A 23,496-nucleotide genomic window follows, 5' to 3' on the forward strand; every position below is an offset into this window, starting at 1 on the left:
TTTTAAAAAACTTTTAATCACTTTAATCACTTTGATCACTTTAATCAAAGTGTTCACTGTTTCTTCCATTCTTTCTCCCATTTATCACTACTTCCTCGTCCTTTGCTTTCTCATTCCAAGGAGCTTTTTATGAATTGTCTTTAGTTAGGGTATAATTTAAGTCTGATTTCATAAGCCGATTACTGTGGAACCAGATGACAGAAGAACCTCCCAGAAGAGCACACTTAATACAGGAAGTGAGGTTAATGATTCAGTGGGTGAAACTCTTATTTCTGACTCATCATGCCACCTAATAAAACGCTATATTCACAAAGGAGATTCAGTAAACGTTTGTTGACTGATTACTACACCGCTGCTAAATCCTGACTATAAGAAAAATGCCACGTAGAAATCATCAATTTCAGTTCTGAAGATTAGGAAACAGAAGCACGGACAAATCAACTGACATGTCTGGTAGAATACGTGGAGGAGTTTGTCTAGAAACATTTCTATTATTGGCTCCATTTTATGTCCCTGTATGGTTTCCCTTTGCTCTCTTTCTCATCTCTTGAACAGGTACATTATATCACTATACATACTTACCTTCGAAGGCCTTTGTAGATATTTTTTGGAACAAGGCAGTAAAAAAGCGTTAAGTCCTAAACAGGTACCAAGACATTAGATTCAGAAATGGACCTTTGCCATCTGACCAAATTGAGTGTGACACAAATCGGTGTCCAAGTTTCACGTAGTTGATCAGAAACTATGTGGTAATCTGTGACAACCGGTTCAGTCTGTCAAAGATGCAGAATTGAGTCTGCGATTGGGCAGTAGTTTCCAATTACCCTGGCAGCCTTGGAGAAGTAGTCCACTCTTGAAAACATTCTTTCGGAATTACCTTGCCTGGTTTAGTTGGCGGACCTTAAATTTTCAAAAGCTCTAGGCTGTCATGAGAATGCACGTATATACATACTCACAATAATTTACACGGACTTTCAGCAAACTTAGAAGGCCCTGAATCTATCTGAGGACTTTCCATGGTATCATGACCTGTAGAATACACATTTTTGGCTTAGAGAGCCAGTGCATGTATCTGCTTTTGTTCGTTCATTTGCCAGTTTTGGGGGTATGGGGCTGGGGAATGGGGACCAAATTGTCAATCTTTAAATCTATGTTTATAAAATCAGTGGAAAAATTATTTCCTTTCAAAGCAGAGAGTAAATTTGTAAAAATTTGTTACTGCCATTGTACAGATTTGATTTTTTTGCTAGAATTAGAGATTTTATCTCATATTGAATGCGATTCCTAAAGTTAAACTTCTACTATCAAAAAGTCATTCTGGTATTAGAGTTCTTTCCAGTTCCAGAAATGAGAATCAAAGCATTCCATGAGGGAGAAAGGATTTATACCAGCCTCAGCAAACTAAGGCAGGAGGACCAAATGGGTCCTACCATCTTGGTATGCTAAAATTTTATTAGCATAGGGCTGCACCCATTTGTGTTTGCCTGTAGCTGCTTTTGTGCTATAGGAGCAGTTGAATAGTTGTAACAGAGATTGTGAAGGCAGCAAAGCCTAAAATATGTGTTATCTGGACCTTTTTAGAAAAGTTTACTCACTGCTGGCCTATACCAGTCTAATTAAAAGCATCATAACCTCAGTGCTATTGATTTTTGAGGCTGGATCCTCTTTCTTTTGGGGGGCGGGGCAGGCGCTATCTTGTGCATTATGGGATGTTTAGTTGCATCCCTGGCCTCTTCTATCCACTGGATGCTGGAAGACCCTGAACCCCTCTGCCCCGATAGTGACAATCACAAAGGCCACCAGACATTTCCAAATGTCCCGATTGAGACCCAGTTTTTAGCTAGCTAAAGTCTCTCTTCTTGGCTACAGGAGAGAGGAGTCCATACCTTCTCCATGACTTAAGGATCTCTTCCACTGTGAAGTTTTTCATTAGAGCATTCTTTCTTTCAAAGAAGAGATCTATTCTGCTATTACATCAGTTTATCTCTCTTTTAGTTTTTCAAAGAGGTAGAATACTAGTAATTTCTGCCTCTTAATTAAAAATACCTTAAAAAACCTTGTACTTGCTAAGAAGTCACCCCTTTCCTCATTATTATATTAGTTCTTCTTTCATCTTTTATTTGAAGCATAGTTAACACACAATGTTATGTTAGTTTCAGGCACACAACACAGTAATTTGACAACTCTGTATGTTATACCCTCATTAATATTATTACTATTAAGTGCTATCATCACTTCAAGCCCAAATAAATTAAATAATTTTGATTTTTCTACTCTAGGAAAAGAAGTAGTTATGTAAATCCAAGATATTATTACTACTCCTAGTTTTATTATTGGTTTCTTCTCTGATGCAGCTTGACCCCATTGTGTAGAACTGTCTCCATTAAGAAATTTCGTGAATGAGAAAGATTTATAACGAGTATCCCAGTCAGAGCATCACTCTCTGAGAATGTGAACCTGCTTCCTTTTCTAAACACTTCAGTTAACTGATTTCTACTCTTCTATTTTTTAAAAAAAATATTTATTTATTTATTTTTGAGACAGAGGGAGAGAAAGAGAGTGGGGGAAGAGTTTAGAGACGGGGAGAGAGAGAATCCCAAGCAGGCTCTGCGCTGTCAGCACAGGGCCTGACATGGGGTTCGATCCCACCAACCGTGAGATCTTGACCTGAGCCTAAATCAAGAGTCGGACACTTAACCGACTGAGCCACCCAGACACCCTTGATTCTACTCTTCTTTAAGTATTGCCTTAAGAATTATAATTATATTAGAAGTATTTTTTTTAAGATTTTAAGCAATCTCTACACCAAACTTACAACCCTGAGATCAAGAGTTCCAGATTGTACTCACTGAGCCAGCCAGGTGCCCCTACAAGTATTTTTCTTTTCCCATCTTCATTTAATGACAAAGCCTTACACATATATATGAAATCCTGAATGTTTCTTCCATCTTTTCGTTAAAAGAGTTGCTTAAAAGAGAAACGTTCTTTAAGAATTTTCTCTTAGGCTGTCATCTAAAAATAAATCTTTCTCTTCACTTTTAGATAGATAAACAGGGTTATAACTTTAGCCATTTAAATCATATTGTTGAACCTGATGGTCTGTGTACTTTCTGATCTAAGTAGATTTTACCTTTTAATATTTATCTTGAGTGGATATGGGTGAATTGGTTTTGTGAAAAACTCTTGTAGAAATCAGGCAAGAAATATTTATTTCCTCCAGAGTCTAATCTAAGGTCGATGACATTTACACACAGAGAAAATGAAGCTATTTCATCACTTCAGAATGAACTGAAGTGATCTATCACTGCAAATATAGTTTTTAAAAAACCGCCACACACAGATTACTGAGAAAACGTAATTTAGTGGTCAGAACAAAATTAAATATTTAGAGGAGTGGGAAGTGAGTTAAAAATAAATTCATTTACTCCCATGCTAGAATGACCTGCCGTCATCCCTTCTGACTTTTACCTGATGAGGTAAATATGACCTAAGGTTCAGGAGGTTTGTTCCATACGTGTGACGACTGTGACATTGCCATGGTTCCGAGCAAAATATTGTTTCTTTGGCACTGCTCACATTGTCATTACCATTATGCAACCTTAATTTTCATGTAGCTTAAATGATAGAACCATTAGAGTTTAGTCAAGTTACCATAAAACAATCCAACAGATTGTTTGCCTCTGTATTAATAATTCTTTTCAGGGGAGATACGTTCCTTTCTTATTTGGATATAAGAAATAACTTTTAAAGTATCAGGAAAACAACAGACATTAACAATATTTTCTCTAACACGAATGCCAAAGTGAATAAAATTCCTAACGACATGCAAGTTGGAAACATGTAATGTTTTCTTTATTTTGTCTTCAGTGATACAAGGTGGTCTCTTTTTTTTTCTTTTGTTCAACAATCGAATTTCCAGAGCCGGAAAACTGTTACCCTTTCATACTTGGGTTGATAGTCACTCTGACCTTCTTACACAAAGAGTGAAAAAAAAAATCACTCCAAACCCACAAACCAATGTTTTTATTTTGAAGAAAAACCAACTTTTTTTTTTTCCATGAAAGGGACAAAAAAAGAAAGAAAGAAAGAAAGAAAGAAACCATAGCAAACAAATGTTTTGTGATTCACAATTGCACGCTATTCACAGTTGTGGTGGTTATTATCCAATTATATGTGGTTTCTCCTGTATCATCTTGTCTGTGTATTTTACGGGTGTCATTTTGTTTATTTTTGCTCTGATTATTTTAGAATTAGTACAACATATAGTATGTCTGAGTGCATCAGTTCACTTCAGGCCCAATCTTGTAAATCTCCACACCCATTTTGCATAAAAGCTCCCACAGATCAGATAAATCATGTGTTGACGACCTGCATGTGGATATGGTTACTTGAGGAAAGTCCTAACGCTCCTCTTTCCCCATTTTCTTCCAGTTGTTTCATTTATATTCACTCATTCATGTACTCAAAAATCATTTAGATCCTCATGACATGCCGGAGGTGGTACTTTCACATTTTCTCATTCATTCTTAGGTTGATTCTGTGGTCTCAGCGTATTTATTTTCATTTTACAGATCAGGAAATCAAGGTTTCAGGGAGGTGGAATTATCCAAGATTACATAGGTAGTATGCATGGCTCTAGGATTTGTTACTTTTCTGCAAACTGTATTTGCATGGTTGGATTTGTATGTTTATGTGATGAGAAAAAAAGAGTTTAATAAATGGACTGTAGTGTTCCTAACTGAATCACTGTGAGGAGAAAAGATAAGGTGAAATAATTTATGTCTCAGAGCAACAGCATAAATTTCTTAATTATTAGGTGGTATATTCAAGAGAATGCAACGATTGTCTGGAAAGTGAAATGTTTGGTCAATCAAAAAATGTTTTTCCTGTGTGACATTGCTCTGGTTTTGACTGATCTGAGATGTTTCGGCCCTTTTGGAGTTCATGGCATAGGTTTGCCTATCTCGACCAGTGGGGTTCTCCAGCCTACCTTCTTTGTGTCCTTTTTCTGTGCAACAGAGGAAGAGATTAGCAGGTATGTGGCATTTTGCTTAGTTTTAAATAAGTTGTATTGCATTTCTTAAAATCGTAAAAGCCATTTAATTTTTTGATTGTATAAAACATACATAACATAAAATTTACCACCTCAGCTACTTTTTTAAATGTTTATTTATTTTTGAGGCGGTGGGGAAGGGCAGAGAGAGGTGGGGACAGAGGACCTGAGGAGGGCTCTGTGCTGACCGCAGAGAGCCTGATGCAGGGCTTGAACTCACAAACCGGGAGATCATGACCTGAGCCAAAGTTGGACGCTTAACCGACCGAACCACCCAGGCACTCCCCACTTCAACCATTTTTAAGTGTGCAACTCAGTGGCACTGTTGTGCAATCCTCAACCACTATTCAGTTCCAGAACCTTTTTTCATCTCAGAAACTCTGTATCCATTAAAGAGTAACTTCCCATTCCTCTCTCTCCCCAATATCTGACAACCTGTAATCTATTTTCTATCTCTATGAATTTGATTATTATAGGTACCTCATATAAGCAGAGTCATGCAATATTTGTCTTTTTTGAGACTGGCTTGTTTCACTTAGCATGTTTTCGTGATTCATCCATGTGGCGCGTGTACCAGATTTCTATTACTTTTTAAGGCTGAATAATATTTCATTGTGTGTAGATGCCATATTTTGTTTATTCATCCCCTTACTGAGGAACATTTGGGTTATTTCCACCTTTTGGTCATAGTTCATGAATAATGCTGCCATGAACATTAGTGTGCATCTGAGTTCCTGCTTTCAATTCTTTTGAGTATATACCCAGAAGTGGAATTGCTGGGTCCTGTGGTAGTTCTATATTTAACTTTTTGAGGAGTCTCCAAACTGTTTTCCATAGCAGCTGCACCATTTTACATTCCTGCCAACAATGGACAAGTGTTCTAATTTCTCCACATCCTCGCCAATGCTTCTTTTCTTTCTTTCTTTCTTTCTTTCTTTCTTTCTTTCTTTCTTTCTTTCTTTCTTTCTTTCTTCCTTCCTTCCTTCCTTCCTTCTTTCTTTCTTTTTCTTTCTTTCTTTCTTTCTTTTTCTTTCTTTCTTTCTTTCTTTCTTTCTTTCTTTCTTTCTTTCTTAATAATAGGTCTCTGAATGAGTGTATCTTTAAATTTTTAATAAAACATTTTCCATGATTATAATTAAAATATGCCCATAGATTTTTAGACTTATTTGTTTTAAATAATGGACTCTCCCAATTTGCATCTTTTATTTCTGAGTATATGCTAAGGGCTTATTGTTGGGAGAATTTTCTGTGGTGGGGGTGGGGGGAGGATGTCCATGTTTTGAAGCACTAAGCCTGTCCAATAGGATTCCTAATCAAATAGAACTCTGAACACCCTGAAATTAATTTATACAGTTTATACAATCTAATCTTTGTCTGAATATTAGGCATAAACTCTGCACACTATTAGAACACGTTCTGAGGGGGCGCCTGGGTGGCTCAGTCAGTTGAGCGTACGACTTCAGCTCAGGTCATGATCTCACACTCCGTGAGTTTGAGCCCCACGTCAGACTCTGTGCTGACAGTTCAGAGCCCGGAGCCTGCTTCAGATTCTGTGTCTCCCCCTCTCTCTGCCCCTCCCCTGCACATGCTCTGCCTCTCTTTGTCTCAAAAACAAAACACAACAAAACAAAAACATTAAAGAACACATTCTGGGAATCAAGAGAGCAGTAGCTTTTGCAGTATAAAATTCTGGGGTAAACGAAAGACACATACACTGTTGATTCTTCTAGGTGAACCAGATCTTCCTGATAAAAACAAAGCAGATACGGAAGATCCTGAAAACAATTAGCAACAGCCTTTATAATTATGCAAAAACGTAATGAGAAGAATGTCATCCATCACCCAGGGGCAAGCATGAGACCAGATAAATGCTTAAGGAATTGCTATGCTGTCCCTCAAAACCCCCCACCCCACCACCCATGTAAACTGTGAATGAGGAAAAGAAAACAAGGCTTTTGGTAAAATGTCCAAAGAAAACCTAATGAATAACACTTCTTTCTCATTACACCTAGGTTTCTGGAAATTGTGCTAAGAAAAATGTTCTGAGGGCTAACTACAATGACATTGTTTCCATCATGCCATATGTTTTGAGAAAATGGAGTTTTTAGCAAAGATGCTTATGACCTTTTATCTTATTCATCTAAACAGAGTTGAACATGCTTCTTTAAAAGCATCAAAAAGTTGGAATGAAAATAAGTTCTTGTTTGACTTACTTGTAAGAAGATACTAAAGCCAAGACTTGGAGTTCGCTTGAATTCTTAAGTAGATGGCCACATGTTAATGGATGTTGGGCCAAGGTGGTTTTATTTTGGGAAATTTCTAATCTTTTATGACTTGTTATGGTTCTGAAACTTCTGAAATACTGTTTTTGTCACCTTAGCAAGAAATCAACAATTGAGATAGAACTTTATTTATTTATTAAAAACAATTTTTTTTAATGTTTATTTATTTTTAAGAGAGAGAGAGAGAGTGAGCAGGGGAGGGGCAGAGAAAGAGGGATACAGAATCTGAAGTAGGCTCCAGGCTCCGAGCTGTCACCACAGAGACTGATGCACGAACCATGAGATCATGACCTGAGCCGAAGTCAGGTGCTCAACCGACGGAGCCACCCAGGTGCCCCTAAAGATAGAACTTTATTTTTTTTTTTAACGTTTATTTATTTTTGAGACAGAGGAAGAGCATGAACGGGGGAGGGTCAGAGAGAGAGGGAGACACAGAATCGGAAGCAGGCTCCAGGCTCTGGGCCATTGGCAGCCCAGAGCCCGACACGGGGCTCGAACTCACGGACCGTGAGATCGTGACCTGAGCTGAAGTCGGACGCTTAACCGACTGAGCCACCCAGGTGCCCCAATAGAACTTTAAATTGTAAGATACACATTTGCTTCCTCCAGTAATTGAAATTTACGTATTGATTTATCAGGACATTGTGCATATACATCATGTAAGTCTTTACTAGGATTTTTTATCATAATCCCAGCTAATGCAGAGCCTGGCACATGGTAATAGTGCATGTGGGAGGGAGAAACTTTTTTTTTTTAATTTTTAATGTCTATTCATTTTTGAGAGACAGAGAGTGAGGAGGAGAGGGGCAGAGAGAGAGAGGAAGACACAGAATCCAAAGCAGGCTCCAGGCTCTGAGCTGTCAGCACAGAGCCTGATGTGGGGCTCGAACTCACAAGCTGTGAGACCATGACCTGAACTGAAGTCAGACACTTAACTAACTGAGCCACCCAGGTGCCTCAAGAAGCTTCTTAATCTAGACCTGGAAGTTTAGGAAGTGAAAACAGTATTTTACAGGCTGTAATGATAGGTGGAAGGCAGTATTTGAGGAGCTTCTGGAAATGGGGAGTGATTCCTCAGAGACTAGGCAGGAAGGAGGGCATTAAAAGGAGCAATTTGTGGGTCAGGATTGGAGTTGATAGCTTCCGCGTGACTCTTAGCTCATGAGTTTTCTTGTGACCCATCCCACTACCCAAGTTTCCTCTAGTCTGATGTATGTGCTCCTCCCCTTTGCTTATCTGTCATACCTGTATGTTCTCTGTGACAACACTCAGCCTACTGTCCTCTGGATGAAAGTCCTGGCAGAGCAAAAATAACCTCTTGGAGTAGTGATGTCTCTCTTCCAGAGCACTCCACGACACCACTTCTCAGCTACCACTGCTCAGTGGCTAAAGTGATTGATTTTGAGGTGGGTAGATATGTTAAATACATCTAAGAATAGATTAGTCATTAGGCACCTGAAATGTTGAAGACTGTGGCTAGCCATAGGCATTTCATCAGCCACCCTGAACCCATTTCCTTTGGTTGGTGTGGAATATTTTTAAAAAGCAGAGCACATCTCTAAAGAGACGGAAAATGGGCAGATAAAAGCTTAGGGAGCCACACGTGAGAATGCATGTTTTTCAAATTGCAATTTAGTATTTACTTCAGTGACAGGGTTTATTGGTAGGTGGAAGGTTTGATTCTTAAAAAATCTTTGAAAACGTCAGGCATTTTGAGTTCCCTCTCTATTCGTGTATATATTTTACTTGTATATATATTTGTATACTTGTATGTATATTTGTATACTTGTATGTATGTGTGTATATGTGCACACACACATATATATATTTATAATCAGTCTCCATTCCCCGCCTGACTTCTGACTTCTTTTTCCTCCTGACTTCTTTTTCCCAGCAGGTTCAGGAGCAGGCCGAATTGCTGTGTTTAATCTTTAAGAGGGGTTCTCTGCCACAGTGCTGCAGCTCCCTCTGTCCCCCCACCTCTCACACAAAGTCTTGGGCTGGTCTTTCTTCTGGAGAAGTGTGTGTGGTGGTGATGAGGGTGGGAAAGAAGTGCTCTGGCATTGAGATACTTTCTCTAGGGGGGGAAGGAAGGAATTTTTCTTGGATCACTATTGCCTCTATAGTTTGTTAGCTTGATCATTTGCATTTCTTCATATATAGTTCACTCGTGCTGAAATTTTAATTTGGAATACTTTGCTGTTTTGTACTGTATCTATTAAGCCTTCCAGACAAGATGCATTTTATTTCCCATGTTCTTGTGCTTGTGTGAATTTCCCAGCTGACCGTCACAGTGGTGAGCCAGGGGCAGTCTCAGCAGAAGGATGCTGAATTGGGGACAGCGGGTGTCAAATAACAGTCTTCCCCTCATACTATCACCTTCTAGACCAGGTTACACTAAGGAATTTTACCCCATCATAATGAAGAGTTTTTAGAGAAAGAATATTGTGAAAAACATCATGCTATTTGAACACATAGAATATGAGAGACACAGCTAATCAGATCTGACCCATTTCTGTGGTACTTATCATGTGACCATCTGCCAGGTCCAGACCGCTTTACAAGATGATTCTGATGAAATTGTTAATAAAAATGGCAGACATGTATTGTGTTCACCATATTACACATGATGCTAAAGGATCTACGTGTCTGTGTCAGGTGGTTGTCCAATACTTTATGCAAGAGGAACTATTATTATCCTCATTTTACAGATAGGGAAACTGAGGTATAGTACAGTTAAGGAGTGTGTCCGTGGTGAAGCATCTAGTAAGCAGCCAAGTTAGTCATTGAACCCTAACTCCCAGATATGCCCCATATGATACTGTGTCTCCAGGCACAGCTAGGCGGTGGCCTCCTTTATCCCACCTGCCTTCATGCTGTGTTCACCTTAACCTATGAACTGAGCTAAATGTGGTCTTGTTTATATCAAACAACCTAGAAACTCTCTTGCCCATGAAGCCCCCATGCTTACAAGTGGCAGCATTTCATCTGAAAGGAAGGTGAAACGTTTGCCAAAGTGAATGTGTATAAACTTGTAAAATAAGTTCATTAAGTGAAAGGCTCTGTCTTTTTTTTCTTCTTCAATTTTCAATATTTAAAGCTTATTAGAGTTTTTACAAAAGACTTAATCATGTATTTTTTTTTATAAATGAATAATATGTTTTTAACCTAATAAAAAGTTAACGAAGCAGCCTCACAATACTTTGTTTGGAAGGAAATAGAGTTTAAATAGTGACCTATTTTTCCAGCCAAGAGTTGATGTAAACCAAGCTGTCATGCTAACTTTCCATTAGAATAGAATCATGTTAATTACAAATTCATTTTGGCTTAAAAGTATAGTTGTCAGGGGCGCCTGGGTGGCTCAGTCAGTTAAGCATCCAGCTCTTGATTTCAGCGCAGGTCCTGACCTCACAGTTGAGACTGAGTGACACGTAGGGGGATGGAGCCTCATGTCAGGCTCTGCGCTAAGGAAGGAAAGCGCTCGTGAGTCAGGTGTACAGGATATAGTGAAGAGGCAGCCTTTTCCTCGCGGCTCTTTGTCATAGATGAATTGACCATACAAACAAGGGTTTATTTCTGGGCTCTCTGTTCTGTTCTGTTGATCCATGTGTCTTATTTTTGTGCCAACACCATAATCTTTCGATTACTGCAGTTTTGTTGTGTATCTTGAAATTGGGGATTGTGATACCTCCAGCTGAGTTCTTTCTCAAGATTGCCTTAGCTATTCAGGGTCTTTTGTGGTTCCATACCAATTTTAATATTATTTTGTTCTAGTTCTATGAAAAATGTTGTTGATATTTTACAGATTTTGCATGCCTTATTTTAAAAATTGTTTTCAAATTCTTAAATGTATTTTTTGTTTCCTTTCGGTTTACTAATTCTTTGAAACTCAGTGTGACATTTGCTTTACGGTCAAATTACACGGTCAGTTTTTAGAAATACTCCATATGTATTTGAAGATCATGTTTTGCCAAGTTGGTGGACACAAAGATCTTTACAAGTCCATTAAAATCAAACTTAAGTACACAACTGAGTACTAACCAGGAAATGACTCTTGGCTGGGGAAAGAACCACCTGAGAGGATTAGAGGTGACAGTGTGTGGGGCTTCCATGCGACTGTGAGTAGTGCCTATTCCCACTAGCCAGACTGGAAAAACCTCATGATTCATGCAGGATTAGGCAGAGGACACGGAAAGACCTTCCATCATACCGGGGAACAATTAGCCCTAGCTTGAGCACTGCTTCAAGCCCACATAACAAATCTTAAAAGAAAATCTGATAGGAGCAAATTGTGTCCCGGAAAAAAAGATTGAGAATAATTTTGGGAAAACAAAAATATCAAAGAAGGTATAACTCACAATATCTACCAGCAACAACAGAAAGCTCTCCAGAAAACACTCAGATATTTGGAAACTAAATAACATGCTTGTAAATATGGGTCAAAGAAGAAATCAAAAAGGAAATTAGAAGTTGCTTTGAGCTGAGTGAAAATGCAAACACAGCATGTCAGAATTCATGGGGTGACATTAAAGCAGTATTTAGGGGGAAATTATAGCACTAAATGCCTCTTTGAGATAAGAAGATAGCTCTTAAATCAGTGACCTCAGCTTCCACCTTAAGAACCTAGAAAAACAAGAGCAAATTATATATTAAGTAAGAAGAAGAAAAGAAATACTAAAGATCAGAGTGGAAATAAATGATCTAGAAAACAGAAAAACAAGAGAGAAAATCAATTACACCCAAACCTGTTTTTTTGAGATTAAAAAAAAAATTGATAAATCTCTAGCTATGCTGATCAGAGATGGCATAAATTACTGATATCAAGAATGAGAAAGGTAACATCGGTAGAGAGTTTACAGATATTAGTAGAAATATAATAACTTTATGCCAATAAATTTGCAATTTAGATTAAATATTCTCATTCTTTGAAAGACACAAACTAACAAAACTCAAGAAGAAATAGTTACCCTGAATAACTTTATGTCAACTTAAATAATTGAATTTGTAGTTAAAAATCTCCCTATAAAGAAAATTACAGGCCCAGACAGCTTCATTGGTGTTTTCCACTAAATATTTAAGAAAGAATACCAATTCAAAACAAATTTTTCAGAAAATTGCAGAGGAGTGAATATTTTCCAATTCATTTTATCAGTCCAGGTTATTCTAATTCTAAAAACCACACGTTATATAAAAAGAAAACTATAGACCACAATCTCTCATGAAAATAGATGCAAAAATCCTAAACAAAATTTTAGTAATTTTAAATCTAACAGTGTATAAAAAATATAATACATCATAACCAAATGAGGTTTATCCCAGGAATGCAAGGTTGGCTTCAACATTAAAGAAATCAGTCAGTGTAATTCACCATATTAATAAACTAAAAAGAAAGAGCATATGATTGTCAAAATATATGAAGAAAAAGCATTTGGCAAAATCCAACACCCATTCATGACAAACTCTCAACAAATTAAAAATAGGGGGTGTCTGAACGGCTCAGTCAGTTGAGCATCCAACCCTTGATTTCCACTCAAATCATGATCCTAGGGTCATGGGACTGAGCCCCGTGTTAGGCTTTGCCCTGAGCACTGAACATGGAGCCTGCTTAGGATTCTCTCTCTCTTTCCCTCTGCCCTTCTCTGCTACTCTCTCTCTGTCTCTAAAATTAAAAATTAAAAATAAAAAAAGAGGATTTTCTCAATCTACAAAAACCCTATAGCAAACATCATATTTAATAGTATAAGACTGAATACTTTCCTTCTATGATTGGGAGCAAGGCATAAAGATGTCTGCCCTTATGATTTCTAATAAAATTGTATTGGAGATTCAATTGGCGATTCAATAAAGTTAAGAAAAAAGTAATAAAAGCCATTCTGATTAGAAAGGAAGAAGTAATGCTGTTTTTATTCACAGAAAATATGATTGTCTATGTAGAATATCCAATGGATCCACAAATAAGCTACCAGAACTGAATGAGTTTAGCAAAGTTAAAAGATACCAGATCGACACATAAATATGTGTTTTATTTCTGTATAATAGCAACAAGCAATCAGAAATTGAAATAAAAAGGATACTATTAAAACAGTGCAATGGGGCGCCTGGGTGGCTCAGTCAGTTGAGCATCCAACTGTTGATTTTGGTTCAGATCATGATCTTGTGGTTCCCGAGATCGAGCCCCACATCAAATTCTGTGCTGTCAGTGCAAAGCCTGCTTGAGATTTTCTCTTTCTCTCTCTCTGCCCCTCCCCACTCAAAATAAATAAATAAACATTTAAAACTTAAAAAAAATGAAAACTGTGCAATGGACTTAATGTTTGTGTTCCCCCCAAAATTCACATGTTGAAACCCTAATCCCAATGTGATGATATTTGTAGGTGGGGGTCTTGGGAGATAATTAGGTCATGAGGGTGGAGGAATGAGATCAGCGCCCTTCTAAGAAGAGGACAGAGTACTAGATAGCTTTTTTTCCCACCATGGGAGGACACATCAAGAAGATGAAGATAAGCCAGAAAAAGGCCAGTCACCAAGAGCTAAATTCTGACGTAAGCCTGGAGAGCTGATACACCTTAGAGACAGGGCGGTAAAAGTATATTGTTGGCCTTGGAGCTGAAGCTGGGGGTAAACTGCTGTTGGTGGTCTTTATTAACAGGAATTGGGAAAAAAGAGCGTTTTATCTGCATCCCAGTGACCAGAAAATGTGTTAACTTACTGAAGCAGTGAAACCATACCTGGTACAGTAGCTACAACTGGAGTCGCTGCCTGGTTAAGCTTATGATAATCCGCCATCATTCTCCAATAGCCTTCTGTCTTCTGCACAGGTCACGTAGGTGAGTTGAATGGGTGTGGGATAGAAACCACCACTTCTGCATCCTTCACGTCCTTGAGGGTATTACTGGCCTCTACAATCTCTCCAGAAAGGCAGTATTGCGTTTGGCGTACTATTTTCCTAGGCAGAGAGAGTTGTATTGGCCTCCATTTGGTCTTTTCCACCCTAATAACCCTCACTCCACAGAACAGGGAACGAGTGCGGGGATTCTGCCAGTTAATAAGTGTATCTATTACAATTATGCATTCTGGAGCTGGTGAAAGAACCGCAGGATGGGTTTAGAGACTCACAAGGCCCACTATGAGATAAGCCTCCTTTGATTTTTCTCCATAAGCCCCTTCTATGATGGTAGGCCATAGTGATGTTTTGAGTCTCAGAATTAGTGTCGATTCAGAGCCAGTGTCCAGTACTCCCCATAAAACAGTTACCTTGGTAAAAGGCCCGAGATCCCTTTAGGGAAGGCTAGGAGAAAAATGAACAGTATAAGTTTTTGGCAGTGCAGATCAAGGATCAATTCCAACAGATCAATTCCTTATACAGATCAAGGAAGAATTTAGTAGACTTCTTGTCTATTTCACTTCTAGAAATACTACGATCAAATAGCCAGTGCCATAGTGATGTACAGGTCAGACTATCCTGATTGCTGCTTTTACTCTGCTGTCTCTTACAGTTGCCACGCCCACCTTGCGCCTGGAGGCTGAATGCTGCCACTTGGCCCTGCCAGCCCGGGTTCCAATTACTTCCATTGCATCTAGGTTTCCCAAGTCAGTGACTTAGTCCCCACTAAGGTCTGGCCTACAGAAAAGAGTGAGTGATCACAGAGCTTTTCAAGGATGCTGGGGCTCTCCTCACAAATTTCGTTTCCACAGTTGTGATAAAAAGTATGCTTTCTAGGCTCTCTGATGTGGGAGAGTTGGCCTTAAATGACAAATTCACTCTAACGTTCCACTCTCCCCACATCTCTGAGTCCCTTCCTTTACATTAAGCCAAGGCAGATCTGTCATTTCTAAATCACTCACTGTGGGCCACCTCTCGGTCTATGTTTTAGTCAACCAATGAAACTGTTAGAGCTCTTCTTAACTCCCTGAGCTGCAACATTAATTGCAGAATCTAATTAATTGCAGAATTGCAGAATCTAATTAATCTAATTAATTGCAGAATCTTAGTGAGTCTGTATCAATGAATTTGGCTCAATTTCCACTGTTACCCCACACCCTCAACATCTGTTCCTACATAGGTCCCTCATTTAGCAATCTGTATAAAGTCGAAAGCTCAAATACTTCTGGAGTAGAGCACACCTCCTCATGGGTCACACTTTTTACCTCACCTCTAGGGGCCTGCTGTGACTTCAGTTCAGTTAGAGGTCTAGAAACAAAAAGGAGTGGTAGGGGTGGGTTCTGAGGAGAATCAGGATTGTCTTTTATAGCACCTCCATCAGAGGAGACCATTTCAGTTTCCTCGGGCAATGCAGGGTTAATTCCCTCAGACTGGGTTAATTCCCTCAAAGAAGACTTTTCAGAATTTAGGGACTCAACATTTCCAGCTTTATCAGGGTCGACTCACACATCCCCGTTCCAACTTACAGGATCCCATCCGATACCGTCACTAAACAGTAGGCACTTGATGAGGCTGGGAGTTGGGCTTGCATTGTAATTCAGCTAGTCACAGGATAAGATCCGACACTAGATTTTCAGCAAAATAGAAGATCTCGGGTAATGTATGCAGCACTTGAGCTAGGAATTCTAATCCCTGAGCTCATCCTTTTATTTCACGACTTTGTCCAGTGACATTAGGAGCAACAAGATAATCTCATTAAACTTGTTAGTTTTCCAAAAATGTTGAAAAGTTTCATATACATGGTGATCCAGCTCCTAGCTTCTTATACTAGTTGATTAGAAGTGTCCAGTGGAGATATTTAGTGTGTTGCTATTACCAGATCAATCCATGGACTATCAGTGCCCTCTCTACTACTAGAAATAGAGTAATTAGCATCTTTAAATCTAATCATATTAGAGGGTCCATTCCAGAAACCCCAGAAATAATTCAGAAAACTCATTCTTAAAATTCTATTCCTGGAGAACCATTCTTAGTATCAAAGTCTGTATTAGTTGGGTTCTCCGGAGAAACAGAATCTAAAAGGGTTTCTGTGTGTGTGTGTGTGTGTGTGTGTGTGTGTGTGTGTGTGTACGTGCGCGTGCAGGGGTGGGAGGGAAGAGGGAGAGAGAGAGAGTTATTATAAATAATTGGATTGTGGAGACCGAGATGCCTCAAGTTCTACAGTTGGCAAACTGGAGACCTGGGGAAGCTGATGGTGATGTTCCAGTTCCAGTCTGAAGGCCTGCGAACCAGGATAGCTAAGAGTGTAAGTTCCAGTCTGAGTCTGAGTCTGAAGGCAGGAGAAGACTGATGTCCCTGAGTGAAGACTGTCAGGTAGAGAGCAATTTGTTCTCATTTGGGTCAGCCTTTTTGTTCTATTCAGGCCTTTAGTGATTGGGTGAGAGCCACTCACAAAAGGGACAGCTCTCTGGTTTATCAGTCTACTGATGTAAATGTTAACCTTTTTCAACACCCTCCCCCCCCCCCCCACACACATACATATAGTCAAAACAATGTTTGACCAAATTTCTGGGTACCTTATGGCACAGTCAAGTTGGTACATAAAAATTAACCATCACAGATGGTAGGGGTTAAAGTTGCCATCGAACAAGAGATGGAAGCTGCCTGATAAAGTTGGCAAAACCGGTAGATGAAAAATCCTGTATTCTCAGGACTCTGGAGTACCCATGCTTACCTGCCCTGGAAGCTTCCATGGAGGCTCCTACATGAGGAAACTAAATAAATTTATAGCTTGTTTAAACCACTCTTATTTTGGTTTTTGTTATAGCCTTTAAAACCAATATCAAAATTATATTTTGCCTTTTGGGTTCTTGAATATATTTGGCTCTGGAGGAATTCAGAGTGAAGGAAAAATATTAAGTTCTTTTGGAAATGTGGATTTTCTCCCCTATATGTGTGTCAATATCAGGATTGAAGATGTAGATAAAAAAAAAAATAAAGGGGCACTTGGGTGGCTCAGTCGGTTAAGTGTCTGACTTCTGCTCAGGTCATGATCTCGCAGATCGTGGGTTTGAGACCCTCTTAGGGCTCTATGCTGACAACTCAGAGCCTGGAGCCTGCTTCAGATTCTGTGTCTCCCGCTCTCTCTGCCCCTCCTCCGCTCTGTGTCTCTCTGTCCCCAAAATAAATATAAACGTTAAAAAAATTTTTTTAAATAAAATAAATTTGTAACAAAAAGGGCCTTTTTTTTTTTTATGGCCTTAAGATAGTCTACGAGGGTATTTTGCCAAATATATAACAGGATGTGATGTGGGGGTGAAATTCTATCTGTAATTCCTAGTTCTTTCTTTCTTAAACTGGTGAAAAGGCAGGTAGGGGGACACCATGTTGCAGTCCTTGAGCAAACTCTAGTTTTGACTTGGATATGAAATATTTGTCTGGCGAATCTTACCTAGCAGTGTTGAGGTTTACATGAGGGCTTGCTTTTTATTAGGCATGTACTGATCTGACTTGTTTGAGTTTTATTGGCACTTACAACCATGAGAAGATCACTGATTCATAACAGCAGAATTTTAGGTGATTCATTCAATTCATTAATCAAAATGATTATTTCAGCAATGATTTACATTTGAGAATCAGTAACTAACTTATCTTTTCTGATTTAAAGGTACTTGAATTATTTGGTATCAAAAGACTGAAATATTTGTATTTGTTGAAGTATAATTTATATAAAATAGAATGCACATATCGTGGGTGTTTCAATGCCCTGTAACCTCTGTCTACGTCATGGAGATATTTCAAAAGTAATCACATCAGGCTTTTATGAATGGGTATTGATGGTGAAGGAGAAAATAACTCAAGATTTCTTCCAGATTTCTTGTTTAATCAACTGGCCATATGTAAATACTATTTCCTGAGATTGTGAGTACTCAGAAGATTATATGTTAATATGAATGTGAGTGTGAGTGTGCCCATGCGTGTGTTTGGTGGAGAGAAGCATAGATGGAAATGTTGGTGTCAATTTTTGACATACAGATGTTTTCAGTGCTTCCAGAACAAGTGGTGATGCTTATTAGACACTTGTCTGGAGTTCAAGAGACAAAGAACTCAACTAGAGATATAAATTTGCTCATAATCAGCAAATAAATGGTTATTGAATGATGGTAGTGGGTAAAGTTGCCTACAAATAAGTATATAGCTCTTGGAGGTAACTAATAGATTGTTTCCTAATATGGCTTCCATGGTGGAATAGTTTTGTTAGATACTTTGATAAAATTACTTTGTGATCAAATGAGTTTAGAAAATGCAACCAAGAGTACCCTTCTCCTGAAAATGTACAAGATACGTTATTGGATTAAAGACGAGGGAGTCCACTGGGGAGTCCACTGTATCAAAATATGTTTCACATTTCATAACGCTGTGTTTCCCAAACGCCCCCCCACTGTGATGCTAAGGAAGAAGGAAACCAAATCCTACCAGTCTTCTGCCTTGTGGTTTTACCTTGTGGATGACCCACACCCAAGCAACTTGGCCCTGGGCAAGTGGAATTCGGATTCACTTTCCAATAACAGTAGGATAGACAGGTCTTTGCGCTTAGAGTTGCAATGCAATCAAGTATTTTTATTTGTTTCTGTTTGCCAAATGTTTAACATCATATTTAAAGCAAATTATAGGTTCTATGTCCTACATATATACTCATTTTATTTTTTTAACTCAATTTAAAATTTGATATTGGTGTTAATGTTTAAATACTAAGATAACCATAACTTTGCTTTATTGTAGTACTATAGCAGAAGATGTTAAATCACTTAAAGATGTTTTTGAATATAATTAATATCCTTCTTTCTTTGTTTCTTACCTAATATGTTTATGGCTTTGAATAGGCTGTAGCAGTGGGGTGGTTGCTTAATCTTTCCAATGGGGCAAGGAACCCAGGCTGTAAGGATATGTAGTGCCTATTCAATTAAACAGGATTATTTTATAGTTTAACAAGGAGAAAGGCATCTGAGTATGATATTCTAAAGTAAAATTGACTGGAATACTCTTATGCACTTCGTAGGTTCATCCAGTGCCTCTTTGCTGCTGACCTTCAGAGGTCATCAAGCTGTCTCAGCCATATTCCACTCTACCTGGATATCCATAGGCACCTCAAGCCTGAGGTACCCCAGACAGAGCTTGTTATCTTATTCTCACCGAAAGGAGATGTGGGAAAGCTTTGATTGTTTCTGTTATAGTTACTTTTCCTCTTGGTTTTCTATTTTGCCTCAAGACATTCATTGATTGATTTTGCGCAGCTCAGAAATTCAGTCAAGTATCCTCCCCTCTCTTTTTCAAATCCAGTCATCACCAATTCAGTTGGTCTGAAATGCTTTTGCACCTCTGGACTCCACCCTGCCCTTGGATGATAGATTGTCTTGAGTCAGATCATCATCTCTCATCTGGGTTGTTGCAATAGCCCTTATCTGGTTTCTCTGCCTCTACTCTCTCAGGATTTCAGTCCCTCTCCTGTCTCCACCCTTCTGCTAGAGTTATCTGTCTAAAACACAGATCTGATCAAGTACTTCTGCTTTTACAATCTTTAATGACCATCTACAGGGAGACAATCTTTGAGTGGATTAGAAATCCTAATCTGATTTCAGGTACTTTCTTAATCTCATCTCCCACTTCTTTCTCCACTTCTACTTACACAACTTCTCCCAGACACAATATGGGTTTGTTATTCTCTGTCCCTATGGTGTGCTTCCATTCTCTGTGTCCTTGCCTTTTCATCACTCTCCGTCGCCTTCTTTCTCCTTAAATTCTGACTTCTACAGGTAGAAGGAATTTCCCACTCTTCTTATACCTCTGTCACAGCACTAAATGTGTTATGAAAACTAAGTGTATATGTGTAACCCTATCCCATGATAGATGGTGAGCTTCTCAAGCAAGGGTTGGAAATTTTTTCTGTAGAAGACTGCAGGCCACAGTTGTCTCCTGTGTTAACTACTCAATTCAGCCATCTTAGTGTGAAAGCATTCACAGATAAATTATAGAGGAAACGAGTGTGGCTGAATTTCTATAAAACTTTACTTACAAACAGAAATTTGAATTTCATGTAATTTTTACACGTCACAAATATTTTTCTTCTTTTGCCACCCGCCCCCCCCCCCCCCCCACCAACCATTAAAAAAATCTGACAACTATTCTTAGTTCTTGGCCCACACAAACACGAGATTGGACTGCGGACTGTAGTTTGCTAAGCGTGTTCTAAATGGTAGAGCTATTTCATATATATTTTCATACACTGCTGGTAGGTAACAAAATACCTGGCACTGAACGAATGTGTGCTAAAATGAATCATATAGAGACAAATGGTTTTCATTTTATGTTCTATTCCATTACAAACTGTGGTGGTGTGACAGAGTAAAATTTTTTTAATTAACTGAAGATGAAGTAGAAAACCATTTTTAAATTTCAACCTTTGTTTGAAAATCTTTCTGAGGTATGTTTTTCCAATTTTCTGCCCTAGTAAGTACAGTTTAGTGAATACATTTAATGATTATCTTGCAGTGCCCCCAGGTCATGATTACAGATAAGAATCTCTTTGTGCAGCCAACTAAATGTAGATTATAGAAGGTATAGCTGATTGAACCCCAAATGCATATAGCCTGGGATTTACTTCAGATACTGCTTTCTTGATGCAGAGGTTCAAGCTGTGCTATGCACTTCTTTTCTAGTGATCTCTTTTCTCTGTAAAGTGGGGCATAGGAACCCGGACTCAACCAAACGAAACTAATTACTGAAAGGTTCTCATTCTTTGGGTTCCAGTTCTATTGCTCCCTATATAGGGAAGGAACGCTGAGCATTGGTGTCATTGATTGCTTCTTTCTTCTTAGCCCCTCACCCAAGGGAGTTAAAAGTGCAATGTTGTTAAAGAGAAAACATTGAAAACAAGCAAGTTTGTAACACTGACCTAAGGAAAAAAAGTCACAGGTATCTACAGCATGGATCCCTCATTTTAATGAGCCAGTTGAAGTTTTCTTTTAAATTAGAGTGCCAAAATGGAAATTCAGAGTAATATAATACTGGAACCACCTAGGAGTCCCTTCAGGTGGTGAAAGCACAGAGGCTCGTGATTTTTTCCACCCAGAGTTTACCTGAGCACTTTTCTCTCTTCTACTCGTTGTAGATTGTCTACCTTGTTTTTCAGCATGGAACAGTGGTAAAGGTACTCATCTGGATCACAAGGACTTGAGTCCCTATTTCTGTTCTATAAATCCTTAAGTACGTGCTAATATTGCTAATATTGATCCTTACTTATTTGAGTAAATGCAGTCAATGTGGGATCCTGGAATAGATCCTGGAATAGAAAAAGGACATTGGGAGAAAACTGCAGAAAGTTGAATTACATTTATAATTTAGTTAATGGTTCTGTATCAGTATTATATAATGTTAATTTCCTGGTATAAACATCACATAGCTGTTATATAAATTGTAAACATTCGGGGAGGCTGAGTGAAGGATATTTGGGAACGATATTTTGGGGGCAACGTTTCTGTAAATCTTAAATTATTTCAAAACAAAAAGAGAAAGAAGAACAAGACCAAAAGGAAAAAAAGAAATCTTGTTGGACCTTCCTTCAAAATATATGTAGAATCTGGTCACTTCCTATAACCTCTGTTAAAAGCACTTTGACTCAATTCATCACTATCTCTCACTTGGATTATTATAATAACTTCCTAATTGGTCTTTTTGCTTCTATTCTTGGTCCCTCAGAGTCAATTTTCAGTGCAGTAGCCAGAATAATTATAAGCAAAAAATTAAAACTCTACAGTATACTGCCATTAGTCTTAGGGTAAAGCCCCAAGTTCTTACATTGGTGAAGAACAGCCACCATCTGGGCCACAGTCCCCCCGTGGTCCCCCCTTGCACACTTTCCCGCTTCTCACTTCCTCCAGCCATGTTGACCTCCTTGCTGTTCCCTGAACATATCAGGAACATTCCCATTGTAGAATCTGTGCACTGGCTATTTCTTCTGCTAGGAACAGTCTTTCTCCAGATACCATTATGTTCTCGTGTTTGAATATCATTTCAATGAGGCTGACTTACACTCTTTAACAATTTTACCCCCCACTGCCTGATGCTCATCTGTACTGGAACTTGCATTCCTCTTAGCACTGTTCTACCTAAAAGAAATTTCCATTGCACTTCTCATCTTCTAAGACACTGTTTAAGTTTATGTATTTATCATCATCATCATTGTCATCATCATTATCATTATTAATGGGCTAGTCTCCCCAGACTCAAATGTAAACTCCAGGAGAGCAGGAATCTTTTCCTATTTTGTTTCCTGGTATATCTCAAGAGCCTAGGAAAATTCCTGGCATAGGGGCATCTGGGTGGCTCAGTCGGTTGAATTTGACTCTTGATTTTGGCTTGGGTCATGATCTCATGGTCGTGGGATCCAGCCCTCCTCAGCATGGAGCCTGCTTGGGATTCTCTCTCTCTCTCATAAAAAAAGAAAGAAAAAGAAAAAAAAAAAAAAAGAAAAATTCCTGGCACAGAGTAGGCACTCTATAAATACTTGTTAATGAATTGAATAAAAGGTAGGATAGACAGAAATTGAGAACTACTTTGTTGGTAAAGGAAAAAATAGTGTGTAGTACAACTTTATGGCTATTGATTTGGGTCATGGGAAGGAAAAATGCCCCACTAATCAATACAGAAAAAAATATATATAATTTTCAACTTGTTTTATTTTGTATTTTTAAAAAAATTTACATCCAAATTAGCATATAGTGCAACAATGATTTCAAGAGTAGATTCCTTAGTGCCCCTTACCCATTTAGCTCATCCCTCCCTCCCACAACCCCTCCAGTAACCATCAGTTTGTTCTCCATATCTATGAGTCTCTTCTGTTTTGTCCCTCTCTCTGTTTTTGTATTATTTTTGTTTCCCTTCCCTTATGTTCATCTGTTTTGTCTCTTAAAGTCCTCATATGAGTGAAGTCATATGATTTTTGTCTTTCTCTGACTAATTTCACTTAGCATAACACCCTCCAGTTCCATCCATGAAGTTGCAAATGGCGAGATTTCATTCTTTTTGATTGCCGAGTAATACTCCATTGCATATATATACCACATCTTCTTTATCCATCATCCATCGATGGACATTTGGGCTCTTTCCATACTTTGGCTATTGTTGATAGTGCTGCTGTAAACTAGTACAAAGCACGTGAGGGTGCATGTGTCCCTTCGAAACAGCACACCTGTATTGCGTGGATAAATGCCTAGTAGTGC

General features: G+C 38.6%; 1 long non-coding RNA gene across 8 annotated transcripts in view; it reads left to right on the forward strand.

Moving 5' to 3' along the window:
- The first annotated feature begins 8,288 nt into the window (after positions 1–8,288).
- The window catches only part of LOC123598554, a 42,897-nt gene continuing 27,689 nt past the window's right edge, over positions 8,289–23,496 (forward strand). For 6 of the 8 annotated variants that reach the window (XR_006712692.1, XR_006712695.1, XR_006712690.1 and 3 more), the window contains exons 1-2: positions 8,289–8,741; positions 13,985–14,162. This is a non-coding gene — a long non-coding RNA (uncharacterized LOC123598554). Of the gene's footprint in view, positions 8,742–13,984; positions 14,163–14,831; positions 14,969–23,496 lie in introns of all 8 variants that reach the window. The other 2 variants (XR_006712691.1, XR_006712699.1) reach the window with 1 other exon arrangement.

The sequence above is a fragment of the Leopardus geoffroyi genome, chromosome A1, assembly GCF_018350155.1.
Source record: "Leopardus geoffroyi isolate Oge1 chromosome A1, O.geoffroyi_Oge1_pat1.0, whole genome shotgun sequence".
Taxonomy (NCBI): Eukaryota; Metazoa; Chordata; class Mammalia; order Carnivora; family Felidae; genus Leopardus; species Leopardus geoffroyi.